An 18,787-nucleotide genomic window follows, 5' to 3' on the forward strand; every position below is an offset into this window, starting at 1 on the left:
CTTCTCTGGGCCCAAGTGGCTTGTTCCATCAATCCAGGAGAGATGGAATTTGATGATCCTCCTTACCACCCTGAAAGTAGTATGGTATGTTCTTTAGTGTCAAGTCTGTACTATGGTCTTGGGGTGAAGTTGGCCCTTTTCTGACTCAGGATGTCTCTTCTGGAGCTAGAACCTAGTTCCTGATAGTGCCTCTCCAAAGGAGACTCAAAGCATCATGTTCCTGGCATTTGTGGAAGCCTCCCAGTGGCCCATATTGAAAGGAAAAGGAGAAAGCTCAGGCAAAGGTGAGCCTCCGTTTCATTATCTGGAAAATGAGCATAGAGTGAGTATCTATGACTGCCTCACTTGGGTTAAATGAGTGTGTAGGAGCCTCCTGAAACAGCAAGGTGCTTATATGAAAAGGCAGTTGTTATGCCAGTGATTTTACCAAGGAAGTAAGGCATGATGTCCCTTGTGTGATTTCTTTGAAGCCTGCTACCTGGTTTCTCTCCAGCTGTTTTGTTGAGATGAGTGAGCCAGGCTGTCTCTGCTGTAGTCTGTGACTTTTGGGGCTGCTTTCTCTGCCTTATGAAGCTCCACCCTCTGTGCTGTTCCTGCTGGTTTGGCTGGGGGCAGGATCAGGCAAGGTGCCAGCATGTAGAGTATAAGTGAGCCAGAAAGCAGCAGGAGGAGCCTGGATGGCTGCAACTCCAGCCATGGGGTCTGCCTTGCTCTTCCTGAGCCTCTCCCACCTGGGTCTGTGGGCTTCTGGACTGATCTTGGTCTTAGGCTTCCTGAAGCCTCATTGGTCTGCTGATGCAAAGGCAGTTTCTCACCAGGGCTTTGGACAGCTTCCCAGGCCACCCCCCCCCCCCACCCCGCCACTGGCTCTTTGGTCATGCCCTTGAGGTACGTGTGGGGGGGTGGTATGAAGGGGGAGGAATGGAGAAAGAAAATGGCCTGTTTTTGTTCAGAGAATCCATCCCAGTCTCCTGGAGGCCAAGGAAGGAGACCCAAGTAGGGCAGGGAAGTGATATCCTGGGAGCCATGGTTTCCATTCAGCTTTGCCACCCAATCTCCCCCTCAATCCACCTTCTGAGCTGGTCTGGGTGGGGCAATTTAAAGGTGGGGGCAATTTATAGTTGTGGCCTCCCCAAGTAGGCCACAGACTCCTCCCCATTGTTTTGACGTCAAAGGTTCTGACAAAGGCTCTGCTAAGGCCTTGGCTTAGGAGATTTTTTCTCAGATAGCATTTTTTCCTGGAAAGTTTGATAAAATTAGGTAATCTTAAAGATTAATCAGCGTTCTCTTTGTTCTGTGCAGTGTAAAGATTTCAATTTTAAGGCAGAAAATGAAAATGAAGGCAGAGGTGAGTACTTGCACCCAAAGACCACCCAGGCCATCTAAGCTGTTTGTGCCCCCAAAGGTGAGGTTCTTGTGGCCATGCCTAAGGGCTGGCTCAGGAATTGTGACATCATCTTTGTTTCAGATCCTCACTTGCTCTGCCCAGTTAATTCAGGGTGGGGAGACCACCTTAACGCCCATTGTCAGGAACACCTCTTAGCTCCCCACCTTCATGGGAATCTAGACCACAGGTCTCTGCCCACAGGGAAAAGAACACCTGCACTGGAACCAACCTGGAGAGTAGATTGTTTGGCCCAAAGCCTTTGGAGATCCTTGTTAGCATATTGCAAGTAGAAGCCTGAATTTAAAAACTTCTATGACAGTATTGCTCTGCAGCCAGGTTTGGGAGCCCAGGTATAGATGCCAGAGATTAAGGTTCAGAGGGAGGCATAATTGCCTCTTCTACCTCCTGAGTACCTTCCTGATTCACAGTCTGAGGAATTGCTTCTCCTCCATGATTGATGCTGGAAATGAACTTGACCTTCAGATGAGGATTGCTCAGGCTTATTCTTGCCCCCACATAATCTCCTCTCTCAGGAAGTCCAAGTAACCTTGGAGACACCCAGGAAAGGAAAGGATGCATCAGAAAGGTGAATCAGACCCAGGCCCTGCTCTCAAGAAGCTTACTGTGTAGAGGGGAAAGCTGAGACCAGAGCCTTCCCTGCCCTGAGCTGGGTCGGGTGCCTAACCAGGAGTTCACATCACCCTCTTGCTCTGTATATCAGCAGTTATTTCATGGGGAGTGTCATTTTCTGTTTATTTGTTCATCTTTCCCAATATTGACCATGACCCCTAGAGCATAGAGATCTGTCTGATTCACCCCTGTACCCTCAGGATCTAGCACAAAGCCTGGCACACAGTAGGCATCACTGAATGAACAAACAGTGGATGGTGGAGAGCAGGGAGGGGTATTGGTAGAGGAGAGGGAGCGATGGAGAAGAAAGTGGAGGAACCAGGAGGGGTTTGGGAGAGGCTTTGCTAAGTACAGAAGGAGGTGATAGAAAGGTTGAGGTCGGACCCTAATGGTGGTATGAGAGGCATTTGGGAGACCTTCAATCCCTATTCTCTCACAGCCCCTCCACTCTCCCTTGCCCCCAGTGAAGCTGGGTTCTCTAGGATAGGCACCTTGCTCCCCTACCCTCACATCAGAGTTTGCTCTTTTTCACCCTCAAATTCCACCTTCCTACTCTCCCTCCACCCACTGTGACCCACTTTGAGAGTATGTGGAAGGCCTAGAACATGGCTTAGCTCTGGCTATTGCCTCCAACACAAGTATGTGAAGGGTTTTGGCACCAGGAAAGGCATGGAGGGGTAGATGATCTCTGGCACTAGTAAGGTTTCCTGGAGAACTGTGGCAGCCTAAACAATTTTGCACTCTCCTAGGGCTTGGCACCTCTGCTCTCATTGGATCTATGCCACACCTTGAGAAATAGGAAGGAGAGGAGAGGGATTATTTTCCCTAATGTGTATATGAGAGAATTGAGGCTCAGAAAGGGCAAGGAATTTGCCTATGTTCGTGTTGTAGCTCAGGATTGACTTGAGGGCAGACCCAGGACTCCTGCTTTTTCATTCATCATAAAATCAGGCCATCAAACATGAGTGCAGCCCTGGCCCAGTTGTTTGGAGCATTGGCCCATACACCTATAACTGTCTGAGGTTTGATTCCTGCTCAGGGCACATACCTAAGTTCGATAGTTCAATCCCTGGTCTGGGCATGTATAGGAGGCAACCAATTGACGTTTCTCTCTCACATCAATGTTTCTCTCTCTGTTTAAAAATCAATAAATGTATCCTTGGGTGAGGATAAAAAACAGTTATTCCTAGGCCAAGTGATAATGGGAGTAAGAAAGGAGGAGAAGGACTTGTGGTGGAAGGAAGGGCCTGTGGCAGGGTGGAACTGTCCATCAGAATTAGCTTCTCCCTTCTTGGTCTCATGTGCAGCCTAGAGGTTCAGAAGCATCTACCTGTCATCCTCCTTAATTCTCAGGATGTGTTTCCTTGAGGCGGGTTTATGTCCTATTCTTCTAGGGTTCTGCCCATTCGACTTAGTGGGGCTGGGAGGACTTTGTACAAAATGGGAACTCAGTGATATTATTGGCCTGAGGTAAGGGCCCCTAAGAATAACCCACAAATCTGACCTGTGTGTTGGGGTTGGGAGAGGGAATATCAGCTGTCTGCCCAGGAAAGACCATCCCTTGAAACTGTATGGAGACATCCTTACCTCGGCCCAGTGAAGATGTGCATGAAAGTGGCATCTGGCCATGTTCTCAGGGCAAATGCACTGGCAGCCAAAGAACTGAGGACACAGGCTTTACTTAAAAACCTGCCCGTTCCTGGGGGAGGGTGGTCTCTACAAGCATCCCATTAGACCTGTGGGCCCAGGGATGGAGTACTGTGTGGTTGGGCCACACTGAACTTTTCTATGAGGGCATAGGGGTGCAGAGGGATCAGGCTGCCTGTGGGCAGACCAAAGGGTGGGTAACCAGTTGTGTAACTTTGAGGAGCTGGCCAGGCAGCCATGTGAGCCCCCAGACAGAGGACACCCCAGGGTTTTGAATGGGGCTGTAGTTCCAGTAGTGGGGTCAGGTGCTGAGAGTCCTCCTCACTCCTACCAGGCTCCTGGGGCAATCAAGGGCACATAGGAGAAAGCTGGGCATGGGAGGTAGGGACTGGATCAAGCTGTCGACATGGTCAGCATGAGGTCAGGGCTTCCTGTTCTGGGTAGGCATGCTGCAGAGGGGCACACCCATGACTCAGGAGGAAGGGAGTGGGCTGAGATGAAGCAGGTCAGCCCATGGCTCCTTCCACCCTTGAGATCCTGTGAGTCTGGCTTCTCTGTGACTTAAACTTCTCCTTGCCCCTGTCCAGTTGGGCTTCCTGGACTTGGGAGGGATGGAGAGGAGACCAGCAGTCATGGCAATTAGAAGTTAAGTTGGTGAGGAAAACCCAGGAGGTCAGGTGGAAAAATGAGAGACACTCAGGATGAAGGGGGCACTTCTAGGAACGCCAACCAGCAGGGAGGAAGCTAATGGGTCAAGGACAGCAGAAGTTCACTCTTCCTGGTAGATGGAAACTATGTTTGTCACTTTGTGTAGTGACAAACGTTTTGACATTGTATGCACCAGGGCAGTAAGACACTTACAACAACCTTACCTGAGCCCCTGGGTTAACTCAGGATGGTAATTCCAAGGCAATGAGTGAGAAGATCAACGGGGAGATTTCACTGGACTGTGCAGAGGGCCTGGGAGGAGAAGAGCCTCAGAGAAGGCAAAAGATGGGTCGCTGGAGACCAAAGAGACCAGGTCTCATATCCAGGGCCCTTGGGGAAAGTGGCTTGTGTCAGACATTATCAGATGCTCAGTGTCCTTCTTCAAGGCTGTTTCCTGGAAGACACGTGGATTTGTTGCATGGGTGAGGATCATGCAAGGGAAGTTTACGTGAAGGAAAAGCAGGGCCAGCACTTGCACAGACCTCAACATGATTGTGCATAAATCTAGGGGATTATGCTCCTGAACTTAGCAGCCCTGACAAACTTCAATGTCCAGTAGGGAGGGTGGGGGCTCTCACCTGAGTCAGAGCAGTACTAGTCTATAAGCAATAGGCAAGTCTGTTCATAGCTCTGAGCCTCAGTTTTCTCATCTGTAAAATGGGAATAATTATCCATTCTGCATGAGGTAATCTATGAATTTACTTACATATCACATGATGTATATGAGATACTGAATATATATCTATTCCCTTCCATTTCCTATGTCAAGTGATAGAATGCAACTGTGACTGGTGAGGCTCATTTGTTGGGCATAGTCCTGCAAAGGAAAAGGTTGACATTTCAATTCCTGGCCTGGGAACCTGGGTGGGTTGTGGGCCAGGTCCACAGGGCAAGGTGCATATGACAAGCAACAAATTGGTGTTTCTCCCTCACATCAATGTGTCTCTCCTTCTCTTTCTCTCCCCTCTCCCCTCTCTCCTCTCTCTAACATAAATACATCTAATATTTAAAAAAAAGAGAGCACTGGGTGGTGTGATCAGTGGATTGTGGACTGGCCTGTGAACCAAAGGGTCGCTGGTTTGATTCCCAGTCAAGGCATATGCCTGGGTTGTGGGCCAGGCCCCAAAAAGGGTCACATGAGAGGCAACCATACATTGATGTTTCTCTCCCTCTCTCTCTCCTTCCCTTATGCTCTCTAAAATAAATAAATGAAATATTTTAAAAAGAGAGAGTTAGAATATAGAAATAAGCAGCAAATGTGGATTAGCCAGAGCAGGCATTTAGAGCCAGCTGGGGCAAACAAATAAACATTTGCAGTGCTGTTTGAGGAAGACTTCAGTCTGGTTCCTCATGAGACTGACTAACCCTGGCCAGTGTCCACATTAGGCAGATGCTTTGTGTGCTCTCTCCCCTCCTTTCCTGTCTCCCTTGTTTTCATTTCCTCTATTCAGTCCATTTTTTCCACACTCACTTTATGAAGTACGTAGTGTTCCTGAATCCCAGTGCTGAGCTCCAAAGTGACCTGGACATGCCACAGATGTGACCTGTGCACTTGGAACTCATGGCCCAGAGGGGAGTCAGGGGTTCTGGGTGTGAATCCCACTTTTATTACTAACTAACCATGTGACAGAGCTTTCCTGCCTCATCTATGAAGTGGGAATTATGATAGTGTCTGTCTTGTAGCATTTTCTGAGGATTAAGTGAAAGAATTCATATATCAGGATTGGTGCAGTGTCTGACCACATGAAACACTCAATGAATGCCAATATTAACATTATTAATATTTTTGGTCCTGTAATCAAGCCATTATAACACCAATGAGAGCATGGGTAAGGTACTAATAGTGCTGGAGAAGCCTGGAGGAGGCAGATTTCACCCAGTCGAAGATAGAGAGGTTCCTGGAGTGGGGCATTCAGGCTGGATGCCAAGGAACAGGCAGTACTCAGCTAGAGGGTGTATGTGGAAGAAGGAATAGTGTCAGCAAAGGCACAGACATCATGCCACACCCCAGGAGATGGTCGTAGTGTCAGACATTCACGGACATAAGACTGCCATAGACACAGTTAGCATCAGACATCTCCAAGGATATGGGCAGCTTGCCAGCAAGGGCACTTCAGGCATTCCTCACAACATCCACATCAACCATCTACCTGCTCCTAAGTGGTTGGCCAGGGGCAGGAAAATGAGACCCACATTGACAGGTATGTGTCCACTTTGTTTTAGAATCCCTAGGTCCCATGAAGTCTCACTGACTGTCCCAGGGTTTCTGCAAGAGCCATGCACTCACATTCAAGAAAATCCAAAGCCTATGATTCTATCAAGTGTTTATTGTTCACTCATGATTCTTCCTTAGCAACACAGTTGACATCCTACAGGTATCAACTGTCCAATAAAATGAAGTTAGAGAGTGTGAGCCAGGGTCAGCTTCCATGTGACAGGGGAGAAGTTTTGGTTAGTCCTTTACCTATAGGTGGGGGTATCTTAGGGCATGTTCAGAGCACATTCTTCAGTGTAGCTGGGTGCATTTGGGAGTAGGATGTGTCGGGAGATGTAGGGAGGAGGCTTGGAGGAAGAATTTGGGGAGAGGTGGGCTTGAAGGGGAGGAAAGTACTTGTCAAGGGCTCAGCCTGTACAGAATCCTGCTCTAGGTCCTTTCATGCATATTTTATCCCTTAAGGGCCTTGAATGCCACCTGACAAACCTAGTAAGACACATGCCCTGTATGACTTCCCTAATGCTGAAGCAATCCTGTCAGCTAAATATTATCTCCCTCATTTTACAGATGAGGAGAGTAAGATCAGAGAGCCTAAGAAAGTTGCCCAAGTTCATGCATCTAAACAGCAGAGGAAATTTATATTCAAACCAGTTTGTCAAACTCTGAAGGTTGCTGGCCATGGAGTAAACTTTCCTGGTTCCCATCCCACTTCCCTTACAAGTTATGTGGTCCTTGGCAAGGAACCTCAGATCTCTGTACTTTAGGCTCCTCTTCCCTAAAAAGGGGCTTCATAGAGTTGTTGTAACTATTGGATGAGGTCAAGATGTAAGGTGCTGAGAAGAAGGCCTGGCACACAGCAAGCACTTAATAAGTGTTAGGTGTTCTTCCTCCTAAATGGTGAAGCTCAGACTTCATTCCTAGACCCATGGGGAGGTCACTGAAGGGTCTGAAAGACTCTGTCAAAATAGAGAAAAATGGATAAATACACAATGGTACATCCATATAGTGGAATGGTATGTGATTGTTGAAAAAATATTGACAGTTAAATGTACTAGTTTCAAAAGTAAGACAAGATATATTAATTTTTTTAAAAGGCAGGTTTGGGAAGGTATTTATAGTGCACTATATTTTTATATGAACACCTCTAGGTGTGTAGGTGTGGTTAGAAAAACTCCCAGAGGGCACACACCACCCTTGGAATGATCTCTCCAACCTCAGCTCAGGCCACTGTCCCACCATGAGGCAGCTGCTGGAAGACCCAATACTTCTTCCTACCCCAGAGCCTCTGTACTTGCTGTTGCCTCCACCCAGAATGCCCTTCTCTTACTCTTCACATGACCAGCCTCTTATCATCCTTCAGGTTTCACCTTAAATGTCACCCCCAACAAGAAGCCATGTGGATTGCTCTTATCTAAGCAGGTCCCCCTGTTAGTCTCTCATAGCACAGTGCTTATTTCCTTCTTAGAACTTACTATGGTCTCAATGATTTTACTTAAGTGTTTGTGTGTCTTATCATCTTCCCCATAGAATGAAAGAGCATGGCCATGTCTGTTTTATTGTCTTGAGATATCAAACAATGCCCTGCACATAGTAGGTCCTCAATAAAAATGTGTCAAATGACTTAACAAGATGGAATCATGGTGGTTTTCCTTTTAAAGAACAAGCTGGGACTATCTTTCTAATGAAGAGTTTAATGCTGAAAAAAAAATCTCTTTTTGGCTACAGTGTAGATAGAGGGTTAGTGGCAGGAACCAAAAGGCAGCAGGTTGGCCATCTGGGGGTTGTTGAACCAACCCAGGTGCAATAAGAGAGTGGCTTGGATGTGAAGTAGTGGCTCTGTGGCTGGGGAGGGGACTGAACCAGAGATGGATAGGACTGGGTGATAGACTGGGAATGGGGTGTAGGAGGAGGGATGTATACTCCCTGGGCCTTCCTGGGCAGCTGAAGGACTCATTGTGGCTGGTAATGCTGGGTTCCTGACTGGCCTGCCCTTCTGTCACCATTATAGATCCAGCAGACAGGGAGCCTGGACAAGATAGTGTCCAGGGCCCACAAGTTTCCCTACGCCCACCCACTCTGGTTTGGACAGTTCCTTGGCTTCCTGAACATCTATGAACCTTGTAGAATATGCGAAAGCCGTGTACAGCTGAGGGGGTGAGCATTCTGGGGAGAGGGCAGGACTTATTGAGGGCAAAGGGATCATACTTACCATGTGGGGAGGAGTCCTGGGCCTGTACCTTATGTAGAGCAGCAGAGGTTCACATCCTACTTATCAATGAGCCTTTTTTGGAAATCCCCCAATCCTGGCTGAGTCAGATCTTCTCTGTTTTCTACAGACCCCAAGGCCTCAGATGTGTATGACTCTTTCCTCCCACGGATTGGTGAGTGGTCACCTTCCATGATCCTGGTGCTGGGTGATAGGATCCTTCCCTGGCCTGTCCACACTCAGTCAGTTATCCAGGGAAGTGGGGCCCTGGTACTTTCTCCTGCTGGGTGTCTTCAGCCCAGGACAGGTAGGGCAAGGGGTGTGGGAAATGTGTGAGTGTGAGGAATAGCTTCTTGGAAGAGTTGGCTCCAGAGTTCATCCTAGGAGATATTACAGGTGGTACTGCCCAGGGCAAGGGCTCAAGGAAAGGTATGGTCATGGGCCCAAGGCTGCTGTCACCAGAGGCTGCGTGGCTGGAAGGTAGAGGTGGGATGGGATGTGATGTTGGGTGGGGAGGTCTAGGGTAGGGTTGGGTAAGATGGGCCTGCTTAGCCCTGGACTGCCAGAGATGGGGCAGGACTGTGTGCATTGACTAGCCCTCCCTCTCCCATCCCTTCCCCAGGGAAAGGCCTGTTGGTCCTCCAGGGGCCAAAGTGGTTCCAGCGCCGCAAGCTGCTCACACCTGGCTTCCATTATGATGTGCTGAAGCCCTACACGATGGTGTTTGCTGAATCCACAAACGCCATGCTCGTGAGCTCCCAGTGCCAAGATCTTGGAGGCCATGGCTTCTGGCCAGCCCCTCTCTGCCCAGTTTTCCAAGGTGGAGGACAGTGAGGGGATTGCTGAGGCCCTGAGGTTCTTCCTGCCCATAGCAGTGCCAAGCCTTGCTATGCCTGACACCTGCTGCCTGCTGGGAGCTGACTAGGTGTGGAGCTCCAAGTGGCCAGGCATCCCTGGCCCTTGTCTGCCCCAGGAGACCCAGGCATTTCCCACAGACCAATGGGCCTCTTGGGGCCCAATAAGGCTCCTACTGAAGAAGATTTGAGGGATGCCTATATTTGGAAATATGAGGAAGGCCATTCATGTCTAAAAAGTGTCTCCTCACTATCTACAACAATTGCCTAAAACAATGCCATTGGCAACACTTCCTTTAAAAGGGATGTCAGGGGTCAGGGTCAGGCTCCATATCTCAGGACCAGATCATCTCCAGAGTTTATTCGGGGTGGTCTTTGCCCTTGCAGGGCACTCCTCTGCCACATTACTGCAGGCTTGACTTACACACACACTGTGCTGGGCAGCTCACTACCTCTTGGCCTATCAATTCCCTTATATACAGGCAGCCCTGACAGGGAAAAAATGTCTGTGTGTGCTATGGAAAACCTGCCTCCTGGTCCTGCCCTCTGTGCCTGAAGCCCTGCCTGCCCCCAGCCCACAGTCCAGCAGGACAGAGGGCAGGCCAGGGACTGGGTGCCTGGGACAGGTCTCCTCGTGACCCCACGACATTACTCACCCTCTCTGGGCTCCAGGACAAGTGGGAGGAAAAGGCTGGTGAGAATAAGAGCTTTGACATCTTTGGCGATGTGGGCCACATGGCACTGGACACACTCATGAAGTGCACCTTTGGCAAAGGACACAGCGGCCTGAGCCACAGGTCAGAGAGCACTTGGGGCTGATGGGAGTCTCAACCCAGGCCAGCTCAGAGGGGAGACTTGGCAGGACTCCTGGGCCCTGGTATGAGAGGAGACAGGGTCTTGCCCTAGGGAACCCCTGCTGGGGGGAGCTTGACTTGCCCAAGGTGGGGAGACAGATTCTGCCCTATTGGCAGAGAGAGGAAAGGGGAAAGAGCTGACTTGGGGATGGATTCCTGATATGAAGGGGAGAGGGGCTGTGCTGTGGGTCAGGGTCTGAGTGCCCCTCCCTTTTTGTCTCTGTGCAGGGACAGTGACTACTATGAGGCAGTCAAAGATCTCACTCTGCTGCTGCAGCAGCGCATTGAGTCCTTCCAGTACCATAATGACTTCATTTACAGGCATACTGCACATGGCCGCCGCTTCCTGCGGGCCTGCCAGGTGCCCCATGACCACACAGGTGGGCCTTTTCCACACGGCCCACCCGCAGGAAGTCAGGGCTCTAACATCACTCCTTTGGCCCAGTCTGGGACACTGTCATTGTAGAACTTCTGTTCCCTTGTGGGCAAAGGATTGGTCCCTGGGCAGTGACACCCTGTACTCCTGGCCTAGACCAAGTCATCTGGGAATGGAAGGCAGCCCTGCAAGACAAAAAGGAAGAGAAGATCCAGAACCGTAGGCACCTGGATTTCCTGGACATTCTCCTGGGAACTCGGGTGAGTGCACAGTTGCCCACCCCTTCTTGTGAACTCGTTCAATTGGTGTGTTCAGTCCACCCTCAGTGTCAGGGATCACTGCACAGCAGGTGGTGGTTAAGCATTTTCCTTTTCTTTCTCCAGCAAATATGGCCTGTTGTTAGTGCATGACACATCAGCAAAAGCTCATGGGTGGGATGGTGCAGGGTATGGCTGGCTGTGGCTGTGGGGAGAGATATAGTAGCAGGAATCCTGGTAATAAGCCAGATGGCCCATTCCTAGACTAGTTCTAGATGTCTAACTCTGAAGAATCTAGTGCCCTAAATTTTAGAATCATAGAATTCACTCATTCATTCATTCATTCATTCATTCATTTACTCACACAATCCATAGACTGACAGAGCACTTCCCTGGGTTAGTTCCTGAGGTAGGGATGCAGAAGAGGAGAAAGACCTGGCACTTCCCTCCAGATGCTTACAAAGACTAGTGGACAGAACAGGAGGTGGATGCTCACAAAATCTCTCCCTGTGTGTGGGGCCATTCTGTGTGTGATAAATGAGCAGAATCAAGAGTCCATGCTGGGTAATGTCACAGGTCACATGGCCAGAGGATCAGGGAAGAGTTCCTGGAGTGAGAGGCATGCAGGCTGAGTTTGGGAGATCAGATAGGAATCTGGGGGAAGGTCTTGACCTCCAATCTGACACAGAGCTTTCTCTACCTCCCTTGGACCTTCATTTTACAATTGCTGTTATGAGTACTTCTGCGTTCCTACCCCAAATGCCTTGGCTTGCTCCATTATGCCTACCCTAACCGAGGATGAAAGTGGGATCAAGCTGTCTGACAGAGACCTCCGGGCTGAGGTGGACACATTCATGTTTGAAGGACATGACACCACCACCAGTGGCATCTCCTGGTTTCTCTACTGCATGGCCCTGTACCCAGAGCACCAGCAACGTTGCCGGGAGGAGGTCTGTCAGATCCTTGGGGGCAGGGACTCCTTCCAGTGGTGAGTGAGGCTGCAGGTCATCCAGGCTGTCCTGCTCAGCTCTGGGGAAAGGTTGTGCTCATGTTGTCTGGTGTCATCACTTATGACACAGTGCCATCCTGGAAACACATGAGGGCAGCGACAGCTGTACTGTTACCTCCAGTGTAACAGGATGCATCCCTGAGCCCATTCTTCCACAATAGAGCCTTTTCACATGTGACTAATGTACAGAAGGTCACCTACAGGAGGCTGATTTCTTTTTTTAAAATATATTTTATTGATTATGCTATTAAAGTTGTCCCATTACCCCCCTTCATTCCCCTCCACCCTGTACACCCTCTCCCACCCACATTCACCCCTTTAGTTTATGTCCATGTGTCATAAGTTCTCTAGCTTCTACATTTCCCATACTATTCTTGCCCTCCCCCTGTCTATTTTCTACCTACCATCTATGCTACTTATTCTCTGTACCTTTCCCCCCGCTCTCCTCCTCCCACTCTCCTGTTGCTAACTCTCCATGTGATCTCCATTTCTGTGGTTCTGTGCCTGTTCTAGTTGTTTGCTTAGTTTATTTTTGTTTTTGTTTTAGGTGTGATTGTTAATAATTGTGAGTTTTCTGTCCTTTTACTATACATATTTTTTATCTTCTTTTTCCTAGATAAGTCCCTTTAACATTTCATAAGGACTTGGTGATGATGAACTCCTTTACTTGACTTTATCTGAGAAGCACTTTAACTGCCCTTCCATTCTAAATGAAAGCTTTGCTGGATAGAGCAATCTTTGATGTAGGTCCTTGCCTTTCATGACTTAGAATGTATCTTGCCAGCCCCCTCTTGCCTGCAAGGTCTCTTTTGAGAAATCAGCTGACAGTCTGATGGGAACTCCTTTGTAGGTTACTGACCCCTTATCTCTTGCTGCTTCTAGGATTCTCTCCTTCATTTTTACCGTGGCTAATGTAATTATGATGTGCCTTGGTGTGTTCCTCCTTGGGTCCAACTTCTTTGGGACTCTCTGAGCTTCCTGGACTTCCTGGAAGTCTATTTCCTTTGCCAGATTGGGGAAGTTTTCCTTTATTATTTGTTCAAATAAGTTTTCCACTTGTTGCTCTTCCTCTTCCCCTTCTGGTACCCCTATAATTCGGATGTTGGAATGTTTAAAGATATCCTGGAGGTTTCTAAGCCTCTCCTCATTTTTTTGAATTCTTGTTTCTTCATTCTTTTCTGTTTGATTGTTTCTTTCTTCCTTCTGGTCCACTCCATTGATTTGAGTCCCAGTTTCTTTCCCATCACTGTTGGTTCCTGTGCATTTTCCTTCATTTTACTTAGCATAGCCTTCATTTTTTTTAAATCCAATTTACAACCAAATTCAACCAATTCTGTGATCATCCTGTTCACTAGTGCTTTGAACTGTGTATCTGAAAAGTTGGCTATCTCTTGGTCGCTTAGTTGTATTGCTGTGGAGCTTTGATGTGTTCTTCCATTTGAGCCATCTTTTTTTGTCTTCTTGTGCCTGTTACACATAGGGGCGTAGTCTTAGGTGCTCACCAGGGAGAGGCAACTCAGTAGCTGGGTTGTGACGCTGTATGTGGGGGCTAGGTCTGAGAGGGAACTATGGTGCTTGCTCCGCTCTCTGTCTGACTTCAGTCCCTTCTGCCACTTCCCCCAAGCAAACTGGGCCTTTCTGGTGCTAATTCCCATGTGGGTGGTCTTGTGTATATTCTAGGACCCCATGGGTCTCTTCAAAAAAGTCTCCTGTGAGTCTGGGAGTCTCTCCCTGCACCTCAAACCCCATAGGTGTTTTCAATCAGTGCCCCAAGGCTCTATTTCCTGGTGCTGGGACCCTGGGTTGTGCACCATGCCTTGCTTCACAATTGCCACCTTGCTGGGTCTGCTGGTTGCCATGCTGTGTCCAGGGTCTGCCAGTCCCTGCCTGTGTGCCCAGGGTCCACCTGCTGCAGTCTTGCACACCTGGGATGCCTTATGATCCTGGTCCCACCACTCTTTGTGGCTCGACCCCTCTTTGCCTGGCTTCCCTGACTCTGCCCCTCCTACCAGTCTGGATGAACGTATGAATTTTAACTCCTTGGTTGTCTAACTTCCATACAGTTTAGTTTTCTGTCAGTACTGGTTGTTATTCTATTTTTAAATTGTTGTTGTCCTTATCTTAGTTGTGTGAGTAGGCACAGTGTGTATACCTCCACCTCCATCTTGGTCAGAAGTCCAAGAGGCTGATTTCTTGAGTGTTGACTCTGACAGTAGAACCTGAACACCCTTGTGGCCTCCTGGATAGAGCAGGGAATGCTGGCAGACAAAGAGGTGGAAACTGAGGATGAACAGAGTTGGCAAAGCCAAAGGAGCTGATCCCTTTCCACCTGCCTTCAGGTGATCATGTGCAGCCTCTGGACCCTCTGGAGAAGAAGAAAAGGTTTTTTTCCAAACTCCATCACTCTGAAACTTTGAATTATTCTGTCTCTTGGTTCACGTTGAACTCGCTACCAAAACACCACTGATGGTGACCTTTCTTTGCAGCAGGCTCTCTGGGAATCTTCCACAGCTCTGCTCTGACATCCCTGTCTCCCTGCCTTCTCCCCTCTTGGCAGTATCTGGGCCAGGTGCCTGGCTAGGGTGCAGAAAATGCTCAGTTGGTGGCAGGAAGCTTAGTTTCACTTGAAAGAGACACACATAATTCTAGGGTCCAGGACTTGGGGGATGAAGCCCCCATAACTTATTTTTAAGTGTGGATGTTGGAAGTCTTCTGGAGTGTCCAGCCAGCTGTCAGGTGGTGTTGGGCGTGTGGGTGGGAATTTGAGGATGAGGAGGAGCCAATTTGCTGCCCTGGGAGTTTTTAGAGAGATTAACTCACATAACTAAGAAGCTAAAGAAAACTAAAGAATGAGAGGCCCCAGGTTGGAGGCAGAGAAATCAGAAGAGGTGGGACTTAAGTTGGCTTTCTAAGGAGAGGTGAAATTCAGGTGAAGGGAGAGAGAGCTTGACATTCTAGGTTGGGTAATAATTTGCACAGAGCCTAGAGGCAGGAAGTTGAAATTTTTATTTTCACTTCATCCTATGTAGAATGTGAAGCATCTTAATGGAGACTTATTCAATAAAACAATAAACCAACATGAAAAATGAGGACCTGGGGGCAAACCTAGGGGCTATGGATTAAGGTATTGCCCAGTAGTTATAGATGGGTCTCACATTTGGGTTTGAGCTTCCTAGTGGCAAATGAGAACAGAGAAAAAAATATATAAATGTATATATATATATATTTGCCAGAGGTTGTCATTAATCATGCATTTATTACTGCATTCAGCAATGACTATTAGCCCCTGTTCCTTTCCATTCACCCTACAGGAGAAACCCATCAGAACCTAAGGAACTGTCTCTTGTGGAGCTTCTGTGGAGCTCTCAGAGACACAGGAGTGACCTTGTTTCTAATGGCTGGGCGCACTCATACCTCTGGGGTTCTGTGCTTTCCCTTTCTAGCAGTGAGGATGAGGGAAGGATGGAGAAAAGTGGAGTGAGAGTCCCTGGTCCGAGTGGCCACCCTAGTCCAGTGTGTCCTGAACACTTGGTGCACTTGTCTTTCTATGAGCCTTGAGTGTATGATGGTGGTGAAGGGGAATATGGGACTGGAACCTGTCTTCCCGCAGTACCCCATTGCTGCTCCTCTTCAGAAAAGGCTGGTTGTGTTCCTGGCAGAGAAGCTCTGGCCAAGATGACCTACTTGACCATGTGCATAAAGGAGAGCCTCCACCTCTACCCGCCTGTGCCTCAGGTGTCCCACCAGCTCAGCAAGCCTGTCACCTTGTGGATGGCCGCACTCTACCTGAAGGTGGGAGAGGGTACGTTTGGGGTTGGATCTGGGGTCTTTGAGGATGCTTCTCTGACACTGTCTATGCCTTTGGCTGAATCTTTGCACCCATGGCAAAGAACTCATGTTTTGTGCTGGCCTGGGTCTGAACCTGGCTCTATAACATGGGTAAACCCCTCTGCCACTAAATTCTTTTTCCTCTTCTTTAAAATGAGGCTGAGGAGAGATCTGCATGGTTTCTGCCAGGAGTAAATCTTCAGGGCTGTCCTGTATCACCATGAAAGTTGTGCCCTGAACAACTTCAGGAGGACTTCATTCACATAAACTATGATGTGTGCAGTGCCAACCTGTACAACTCTACTTTGGGCTTCATAAAGAAAGGTCAGGTCTGGGCACATGGTCTGCAAACAGTGACTGGTAACTGTCACTATTGATAGCATATGCTATGAATAACTTGCCTTGAGAGTCAGTTCATTGAGAGCCGAAAGCGAGTAATGATCCCTGCATACCCTGCCTTGTGGTGGGGGTGGGTTCAGTCTCTTTCTGTTGCATTCCACAAATGTCTGTGTCAGGTGCTGTGCCCAGTGCTGGCCTACAGGAAGTAGGCATGATGATGATCAAAAGCACTTGATGTGTTGAGGGTTGTCACAAACCTTCTGTCACTGGCAGTGCTGAGGCAGAGGCCGGTGTCTAGTTAGGCAGACACGATGGGATCCTGGCCCTGTGAGGAGGTGGGCCTGGCTGCCCAGGGCCACCTGGTCACCTTCCCTCTGCTCTGCCCATAGGCAGCCTGATCTCTCTGCACATCTCTGCCCTCCATAGGAACAGTGCTGTGTGGCCTGACCCTGAGGTATCCCATTCCTGGGCTTGGAGGTCAGAGGGGGCGGGAGGCTGTGGGGAGTCAGCCTCCCTCTGGACCTGGCCTGTATTTAAGCCTGGCCTGTGCCCTCAGGTCTTTGACCCCCTGCGCTTTTCCCCTGAGAATGTGGTGGGACGCCACCCCTTTGCCTTCATACCCTTCTCTGCTGGGCCCAGGTAAGGAGAAGCCCCACATTTCCAGTGCCTGAGGTCTGGGGAGGTGGGGTGGAGTCTGTTGTGGGGGAATCATCACTTTGGGGAACTCTGTGATGAGGGGGGCCATGCTGGGTTTTGGTGATTCTAACACAGGGTAAGCTGCAAGGACCTTCTTCTTTCTATTAGCATATTCATGTCCCCAGCAGGGGGAGGGCTGTCTGAGTCATTGCAAGAGGGACCCCAAGCCAGAATCCTCAATGGGAATCTACTTACCAGTAGTCTGGGACCCTACCCTGCACCCACAACCCTTTTTCTGAGCCCAGGGCGATCACTCAATCAGCCAATTAGTCATGCAAAAATCGTTACTGATTTTTGTGGGCCACTGACAGCACTGGATTTCACCACTTCAGACACCCAATTCCTGATGCCCCTTTGTGTTTCTCACTGCAGGAACTGCATTGGGCAGCAGTTTGCCATGATCGAGATGAAGGTGGTCATGGCTCTCTGCTTGCTCCGCTTTGAGTTTGCCCTGGACCCCTTGTGGCCACCCATCAAACTGCCTCAGCTGGTCCTGCGCTCCAAGAATGGCATCCACCTTCAGGGCCACTCAGCCCAGGCTCTGGGAAGTAGCTCTGTTAAGAGTAGGGCCCCAGACAGCCCAGGCTGAGGCTTCTCCCTGGGCACAGCCCCCTCCAGGCTGGGTTGTGGCGCAGCTGTGGCTCCCTGTCCTTGAGAGGCTTGTATGATAGAAGGGGAGTTGTTATCCCCTAGACAGTCACCTCTAAGATGGTGCCAGAAAACAGGTGTGTCTCTGAATGCTTCCTGTGTATGTATCCTAGAGCTGACTCATTCACTCAGCAAACATGTGGTGAGAACCCACTTGCTTCTAGTCTCTTCCTTTTTTTTTGGTAATAGGCAGTCTTTCTAAAATGTAGCAGAAGCTTACATTCCAGTCTGGGTGATACAGTGAAGGCAATGGAAGCTGTGCTTTGGGATTCCTGGTTATGACCAGGCACTTTCCCAGTCCACATGACAGAGGGGTGGCTTTGTGGCTTGGCCCTTCACTGAGATGGGTGTCTTTCTTTAATTTTGCACATGTGTTTGGAAAATGGCATAAGGAATATTTGCTTGAAGCAAAAGTGTACACAACAATGAATTTCTAAGGCACACACCCAGGTAACCACTGTCAAGGTGAAGGAATATAGAATATGAACTCACAGGTATCATCTCTACCCTCCTGAGATGGGACTCTGTGGCATTACTGCCATCGTCCATGTCTGTGTCAGAGTCACCCAGTGCCCTGGGTGTGTGGACTTTGTCTGGGAAGGTGGCAGAATGACACTAGAGGGGAGCTTTAGGGAAGGGTGGTGCCTGAATCAGGCCTTGAGGCAGGGTGCGGTATGAGGCGGAAAGAAGGAGCTTTGGGGCAAAGTTCAGCTTAGGCCCACATGATGAATCAGGGATCTTTCCCTCGTCATTTCTGCAGCATCTCTTTGATGGGTACATATACCAATAGGGTTCAAGGTCTGTGGGAGGAACTGCAGTCTTCAGAATCCTCCCGTCTGCCGAGTATGGTGAATAAGTCATCCTGGACACATTCTTGCTTCTCTGGTGGGAAAAGGGGTGGCAATTCCCTCTAGTGGAGAATGCCCTGAGCCCTTCTCCCAAATGGCTCTTATTGGGAATGGTAAACAGCATACATGGATAGCCCATGAATCAATGTCTTAAGGCTATAGTCATAAAAAATGGGTATTATCTATAGATAACAACTGAAGGAACTGAGATCTGTCATAGGTCAGGGTCTGCTAGTCATGCTGATGCCAGAGGGTCTTTAAGGGGTATTTCATAAGGAGTTTATT

The 18,787-nt window shown here is 48.9% G+C and overlaps 1 pseudogene; it reads left to right on the forward strand.

Annotated features, from left to right (window-relative positions):
- Nucleotides 1-695: 695 nt before the first annotated feature.
- LOC123832101 lies at nt 696-17,599 on the forward strand (annotated as a pseudogene).
- The last annotated feature ends 1,188 nt before the right edge of the window (nt 17,600-18,787 follow it).

This window comes from Phyllostomus hastatus, unplaced genomic scaffold (assembly GCF_019186645.2).
Source record: "Phyllostomus hastatus isolate PE091 unplaced genomic scaffold, TTU_PhHast_1.1 phas_scaffold_182, whole genome shotgun sequence".
NCBI classification, from domain to species: Eukaryota; Metazoa; Chordata; class Mammalia; order Chiroptera; family Phyllostomidae; genus Phyllostomus; species Phyllostomus hastatus.